Source organism: Chrysochloris asiatica, unplaced genomic scaffold, assembly GCF_000296735.1.
Source record: "Chrysochloris asiatica unplaced genomic scaffold, ChrAsi1.0 scaffold00040, whole genome shotgun sequence".
Taxonomy (NCBI): Eukaryota; Metazoa; Chordata; class Mammalia; order Afrosoricida; family Chrysochloridae; genus Chrysochloris; species Chrysochloris asiatica.
Window position 1 is genome coordinate 6,062,780 of NW_006408558.1, and position 8,162 is coordinate 6,070,941.

Sequence of the window (8,162 nt, forward strand, 5' to 3'; positions counted from 1 at the left end):
TGGCTAGAGTGGGAGAAAATGTGGAACAAAATTAAAAATTATAAAAAAAGACCAACCTTTCTGGTCAGAAAGAGACTGGAGAAACCTCACACTATGATGCTCAGTCACTCTTCAGACCTGGAATGGGATTCATCCTTGTGGCCCAATTTGCTGTCATGTGGTATCATATTGGTGGGGATAACAACACTAGTAAGGTATGGTCAGACATTCAAGATCAAAAGGGCAACATTTGCCTAAGGTCAAAGTTCAGAAGAAGAGTTAGGAAGGAGGGTGGAATGGAAATAAGAGCCACAGGGAGGAAGTGGGATGACTGTTGTTCCATGGAGGGGACTGCAATTATTGAGAAGAACAAAGTGTATGATTTGTTGAATGTAAAACTGATGATCTATTCTGTAAACCTTTACTCAATTCAGCGTAAAAGGTTAAAAAATCCTCCAACCATAAGATCTATCCATTTCACTCCTCAATATTTACCCAAGAGAAATGAAAGCATATGTCCAAACAAAGACCTATCCCCAAATGCTCTTAGCAGCCTTATTTGTAATAGTCCCAAACTGGAAACAACCCAAATGTTAACAAAAGAATAATATTCAGCAATAAAAAGGAATGAACTATTTATACAGTATTTGTTGTTAAGTGCCATCGAGTCTGTTCCGATTCATAGCAACCCCGTGTAGGGTTTCTGAGGAGCAGTTGGTAAGTTTGAACCATCATCCTTGTGGTTCAAATTGACCTTGCAGTCCAGTGCTTATCCTGCAGTGCCACATCAGGACTCCAAGAAAGAATTTCAAATTGATATGCTGCATGAAGGAAGCCTCAGGAAGTCTATTAATGGAAAATGCAAAGTACTCTGTAGTGACAGGAATCCTAGGAATGATTACTTGGGGGCAAGGTGGTATGGGAGTTGTGAAAGGAATTTCAGAGGGGTATGGGGCACTTTTGTGGGGGTGATAAACCTGTTCTTTAACTTGAATTTGGGGAAGGTTTTCTAGGTATAAACATGTCTTATCAAACTCTACACTTCGAATATATGCAATAGACATTTTTTTTTTTTTTAAAGGAAGAAATAGTCTTACTAGGATATTTTGAATTGGAGACCCAGAAATATTGTTTTTCCTATTTTGAAGGCTATGTGTTTGGATAGTCAGTTGAGATACCTGGGTATGTAATTTATACTGTCCCTGTTTCCCATGGTGTTTTCAAAAGGCTAATATTAATTCTGCCTTTCCGTAACATTGGAATGTGAGCTCTAAAAACAAAGACTTTTCTCGCCTGTTCACTGTTATATCCACAAATCTAGAACAGTATCTGGCACCAGTAAGGGCTCAGTAAATATTTATTGAATGAATGACTGAAAGACTTTTAAAAGTCATTTGCCCTTTTATGGCTTGTCTTCTGACTGTTTATCAGAAAAGAGATGCGCTCCTTCAGCTTCAGAAAGAATGTTGGATTCATAAAGAATCTCACCACAGTAGTTTTTCTGCTTACAAGCACTGCAATGTAACTTTTCCATTTACAACCCTGTTATAATAAGTTTTTGGTTTTTGAGGGAGTATATGTTTGCATGCTTTTATATTTCAGTCAGCAGACTAGTTGGTTGGGGAAGGTGGGGCGGTGGCTGGGTTGTAGGGCTACTCCTGCACCCTCACCTTGGTTAGGGGATGGAGCCACAGCATGATGAATAAACTGTTCTTTTTTTGTGACCCCAGTGTCAGCATCAGCCTGACCTTAGAATCACAATAAAATGTGTGACTGTAGCAATATATTGCCACATAAAAAATAGAGATACAAATGTTCATTTATCCTTGGATATACACACTCAAGAAAAGTTTCTGGAGAAATACTTTCAGCTTGATCCTGAATGCAAATTTATTTACTGATTTGTTCAGAGTTGTTTTTGTTTTTTTTTAGTATCTCACAGCCAACAGCTGCATGTGCAGTAGCAACTTTCGTTTACTTACAGAGGCTTATAACATATACTGAGATTGACATTTGACCCACTAACTGGGAAAGAATGGTTTGGAATGCCATTCTCCTTGCCTCTAAGGTTGGGGTCAATTAGGCTGTAAGGCATATGGACCACTGCCAGATCCCAAGGACATTATTGTTGACGACATGAATGAAATGGAAAGTCATTTTTTGGAGCTACTTTAATTGAATGTTCTTGTTCCTGCTAGTGTTTATACCAAATACTATTTTGACCACATCTCCTTAGCAGGTGCCAACAACCTGTATTTTCTCTTTGCTCCTCTTAGCAAAGAAAGAGCATAGGACCGAGAGGTCATTTCCAGATGGGGAAGACAAATAAGAGACTCTACAACAACTTTTGCAGAACCATTATGGGAGGGTCTTTCTGAGCTGATTGTTTCATTGGTGTTCAGTGCTCCTTTAAGGGGAGCTCTGAAGGGTTGTACTGTCATGAACTCCTCTTCATTTACCAAGATTGGAGAAATACCATGTCTCTTGCTTAAAAAGTCAGCAAATTTCATTTTTTCACCGAAGGAAAGATAGGCAAAGTCAAGAGACTCATAGTGTGGCACTGTAGGATAAGCACTGAACTGCAAAATCAGTTTGAATTTCCAGATTGGCAGTTCAAACTCTCCAGCTGCTCCTCAGAAACCCTACACAGGGTCGCGATGAGCTTGAACTGATTCGATGGCACTTAACAACAACAATGGTCAGTGAGGATTACACACCATAGAAAGAACTGTAGTATGCCAGTTTGACATACTCTTCTTTTTAATGTAAACAGTTACAAAATTCAGTCCCAACTATGGAAAACAATATGACACGTCCACAGAAGGTTAGAAATAGAGATACCTTATGATCCAGCAATTCCTCTACTTGGTATTTATCCACAAGAAATATGAGCCATAATGCGGGTAGATATATGCACACCAATGTTCATAGCAGCAGTATTTACAATAGCAAAAAGGTGGAGACAGCCTAAGTGCCCATCTATGGAAGAATGGATAGACAAACTTTGGTACATACACACAATGGAATACTATGCTAACCTGAAGAAGAACAAGGAAAGCAGCAAGCCATCTCATAACATGGATGAACCTTGAGGGCATTATGCTGAGTGAAATCAGTCAATCACAAAAGGAGAAATATGGCATAGAGCCATTATTTTAAAAGATTAAGTAAAAGCAGCCACACTGAAAGGGGAAATAAATTTATCTCTATTTTTTAATTTTATCTTTATTATTATCTTTTTTTGTTGTTGTTGCTACAAAGATTGAGGCATGGTTTGAACTGGTAAAAGTGGGGAAATGATGTTAAGATGCTTGGCTGTTTGTTATCATTGCAATGAAACAAATCACGATAGGATGGATGTAAAGATAATGTTCACCCATGTTAACTAACACATAAATCACAATAAAAACTTAAAAAAAAAAAAAAAGAAGAAGAAGACCAGGTCCTGAGATGGCCAGAAGGTTCTGAAGGACTATGGGAAAAACTGTATAAAATCACTGAAAACTCAAGTAGAAGTTAAAATGAAATATCTAATGTAAGGTATTTCTCCTTCTGTAGCTTTTATTTTATTTATTTATTTTAATTTAAGGTTTTTATTGTGGATTGAGTGAAAGTTTACAGTGGACATCATCAGTTTCACATTCAACAATTCTTATAACTTGTTTCATTACATTGATTATAATCCCTTCCATATACCATCAGTTAAAAGTATTTCTCTCTATCTACTTTAGCTTTTTAATGTAGCTTTTATTTTGATTGTATATTGTTTACAATATTTTGTTCATTATTCCCTCTGGTTATGTATTATTAATACTCATCTGGACATAAAAAACTTCTCATGAGTCAAAAAAAAAAAAAAATACAGTCCCATTCCACACACAGACATTTACTTACTGTGCAGATCATTATCTGTGAATGCTGATGTTTTAAAACTAATAGTTTAAAATTTTAGACTTTAAAGACATTAATGATATAACTTGCATGGTTTTCTAGTTCCATTTTCCCAAAATATTGCTGCATATACCTTTAGAGCTGATACAATATTACTGTCAAAACATGGGACTCTTAATTAATTAAAAAACCCACTTAGAAGCAGAGGTATTGTGAAGTACTAAAGAGCTCTTCCTCTCTACTACAGCATTGAAGCTGCTAGTCATTCTTGGCCATCAGTTTAAATTCAAAAGCTGCCGAATAACATTGACATTCAAATTCTTTGCACACACATTACTAATAAATGTTTTAACATGTTTGGTATCATAAGCATAGGAAGTAGAAGGGGACTTCAAAAAGTACGCAGAAAAATGGAATGAAAAGATAGTAGAATTTTTTTATGAACTTTTTGAAGTCCCCTTGTATTAATTATCAATTATCTACTTCTTTTGGGTCCATGTTACATTTCTTGTGAACATAACTATGCTTGTCATTTTCGGAGATTTTTCCTCTTACTTGTTACATTAAATGTATTACAAAAAACTGAATATTTCCAAGCAGCCTGGTGGCTCAGTGATAACAAGCAGGTAATGAAATTCAGGCGATCTTCAAGGTCTTGGTGCAATTTTAGGCTCTATTAAGGTGCGTTTGGGAGTCCTGGTGTGGCGCTATAGGCTAATGCGCCAGACTACAAAGCCGTTTGAATTGTAAGTTTGGTTGTTCAAGCTCACCAGCTGCTCGGAAACCCTATACAGGGTCTCTATGAATTAAAATTAAAATCTTAATTTTCAGAATTTGCAGGACCAATAAGCTTGAAAGAAACCTAATGAAACTTTCAAATGCTGTTCTGTAGGTTTTATCATTTATGCTTGTGTAGTGCTTGCAACTGTGCTTTATCTCTATAGAAGCTCCCTCCTCTTGATTTGTTAAAATAGCCCTTTGCAGGATTATTGTATACTGTTTATCAAGGAGCTCTGGTGGTAGAGTGATTTATCTGTTGGGCTGTTAAACACAAGGTCAGTTGTTCGAATCTACCAGCCGCTTTGTGGGGGAAAAGATGAAGCTTTCTGCTCCTGTGAAGATTTACTGCCTCGGAAATCCTATGAGTTGGAACCAACTCCAAGGCACACAACTATGAGCACTGTCTTAGGCTTGGTTTTCTAGTGAGGCAAAACCAGTGAAACACATATGTTGTTGTTGTTGTTAAGTGCTGTCGAGTCAGTGCCATCTCATACCGACCCTATGTAGAGTGTCTGAAGAATAGTTGGTGGGTTTGAATTGCCCACCTTGTGGTTCGCAGACCAGTGCTGATCCTATGGAGCCACACCAGGAGTCTTCCTCTCTCTCTGTAAATATATATACGCTATGAATTGGAAACAACTCGACAGCACTTCACAACAACAATATATATATACATACACACACACACACACAGAGTTTATTATTTTTATTATCAAGGAAATGCTTAAATTTCAGAGTCCCAGGTCCCCAGCAGAAGAGACAGAGCCTTTCTTTTGTGCCCATTATATAGGGAGCAGGTCACACTCCCAAGGAAGCATCCCTTCAGTTGATTGGCTGCTCATCGCCTCTTATCATAAAGTTAACTATGCCTGTATTAGGTTTGATCCCCATGGGAATAAGCACATCTTAACTTCTAAACCATGGGAATCCTGATCTAGTCAAGTTGACACAGAACCCTAGCCATTACAGTCCACCCTTGTCAACTTTACACCTATAAACTGTATGCATAATCTCCAAATAAAGAAAACTGTAAAGTCACTTACACCTAATATGATATAACTAAAACACATACAACCAAAAATATATTGGCCCCATTTACAAAATGTGTCACAAATAAATCAAAATCATTTGATGCACACATACAAAACAAAACAAAAAAATACATATTCATCCAAAAGGGTACATTCTGCAAGCCAGCCTCTTGCCTGTAGGCACACAGTCCTGCTCAGTCCATGCGCCTAGAGTCCACTGCTGCTCTGTCTTTCCATGGCACCACCTCAGCCACCATCTCTGCTGTCACAACTTTTCCAGGCAGGGAGCCCACGCTCCACTCATTCTCTTCCTTCTTGATGGCCCTGGGATGGTCTGTTCCTAAAATGAAAGATTGACTACTCCCCCTTTTAGTTATGCAGCTTCTATAATTACTTTTGACAATCACAGTTACAGTTAATCCTACTAACATTTATTTGCATGGAAATCATAAAATCCTACAACCCCAGCCCCTTTCACCAGACCCATTTGGAAAAGAGAAAAACTATTCAGTAGGAATTCACCTTTGTTCCCTCACTCTAAAACTAAGCACACCCTTGGAAGTTTGGAAGTCCCCTCCCCCATTTTTGATAGCCAATGTCTAAATAGCCCATCCCTATCTCACCAGCGGCTCCTCAGAAACCCAATACAGGGTCACTATGGGTCAGAATCAATTCGACGGCACTTAACAACAACAATAATCTACCCAGTAAGGAGCTCTGGTAGCGTAGTGGTTACGAATCGGGCTGCTAACCTCAAGGTTGGCAGTTTGAAACTACCAGCTGTTCTGTGGGAGAAAGATGAGGCTTTCTGCTCCCATAAAGATTTGCAGCCTCGGAAACCCTGTGCAGGGTCGCTATGAGTCGAAACCAACTCCGCAGTACTTAACAACAACAATCTACCCAGTGGAGTCCTGGTATGGCACTGTGGGTTAATGCGCCAGACTGCAAAGCCATTTGAACTGCAAAGTTGGTGGTTCAAGCTCACCAGCTGCTCCTCGGAAACCCTATACAGGGTTGCTATGGGTCGGAACTGACTCAACAGCACTTAACAAGAACAACATCTACCCAGTACACTGAGGAGACAAGCAGGTTCCTTGCTATGAAGAATCTTCCATTCCAGTTGGAATTTTGAGCTACATTATCCATAAGCAGAAGCCCAGTCCCATCAAATTGTTGTAATTTACACATGCTGACAGTATCAAACATCTTTATGTTTATCATGTCAGATTCTGGTCACAGCTCAGTACTAGCCATCCAAGCTAGGTCAAATGGGTACCAGCTAAATATTTGGGAGTTCACATATACCTCCCTGCACTTCAAACCAGCTGTCCCCTTTACTCTTAGCCCTAGTTCCCAGGAGCTAGGTTAGTGCCCGTGGGCTCAGGAGTTCATACAACTCCCTAAGCTTCAGACTAGCCAGCCCTTCCTCTTCTCTCTCTTAAGGTCAATGGGTGCCTGTGGACGGTGTCCAAACTCAACTGTGTCTTCATTGCTGTATTCCCCCCAATTCCACTCACAAGTAGAGCCAGGTGGTCAGCAGCAAGCTTGCTGGTTTCCTTTTACTTTAAGTCCTAGAAGAGTGTTTCCGTGCCTTGATGCCTCCAAAGCAAATAGCTGGTGTGAATCTCAAAAAAACAAAACAGCCTACTTTTTTCTGTATGAATCTCCTGGTCTCCTAGCAGGTCTCCATTAGTCTGCATGGCTTTTCAAATGCAAATGTACCAACTCTGAAGGTTCTGGGTGGGGCTCAGGATTTCACCTAAGGTTCAATACTCTACAAAGGCAAAAAGCCCGTTTCTTTCTGGGAAAATTCTAACTCCCCTTTTAACAAACCCAGTAAAGTATAGTCTGAAGGCAGGTTTGACTAAGCTCTTGGTAGTCATCATACCCAATATTCATTTCTATCACACATGTATATCTATTTTACAATCATAAGCAGGAGAAACCAATATCCATAGGGTGGTCAAACACATAAACCATTTAAAAACACTCAAGTTCAATCTTTTCTTCTCCACCCTTAGACTGTTTACACTCATATGCAATATAGCCTTGGGTCTCTAGAAGGGTGGGTCCCTAGGCCCTCGTCTCCTATCAGCCTGCCTGACATCAACTCCAGACAACTCCAGATGCCACTTTCCCCTCAGTTGTGAAGTATTTTATCCCATGCTCCTTTGTTCTTTCTCATAAAATCTCATGCTTCCATGAGCCTGGAGCCATTGTAATGAATCCTTCTCCTGACACCAACTGCAAAAACCAGTGTGGGCCATGTCTGACTGCCTCTGACCTCAACGGGACAAAGAGAATCCAACTCAAAATCAGCCCAAGGACCCAATATATCCAGATTACACTCCCAGCTAAGGTTACTCATGGTATAAGTAGATTTGTGTTATCTTTCAGTAACCCAGAAATTGATTGGAACTTAATCCAACAGCATTTTAGGAGGTTGTGGAACAATATACACTTGTCTGTGGATATTCATCA

The 8,162-nt window shown here is 39.4% G+C and overlaps 1 protein-coding gene and 1 pseudogene across 1 annotated transcript in view; both read left to right on the top strand.

The window, feature by feature from the left end:
• The window catches only part of MBOAT1 (membrane bound O-acyltransferase domain containing 1), a 159,868-nt gene that overhangs the window by 83,308 nt on the left and 68,398 nt on the right, over positions 1–8,162 (top strand). The gene's annotated exons all lie outside the window — the stretch shown is intronic.
• On the top strand, positions 1,745–2,511 carry LOC102817237 (annotated as a pseudogene).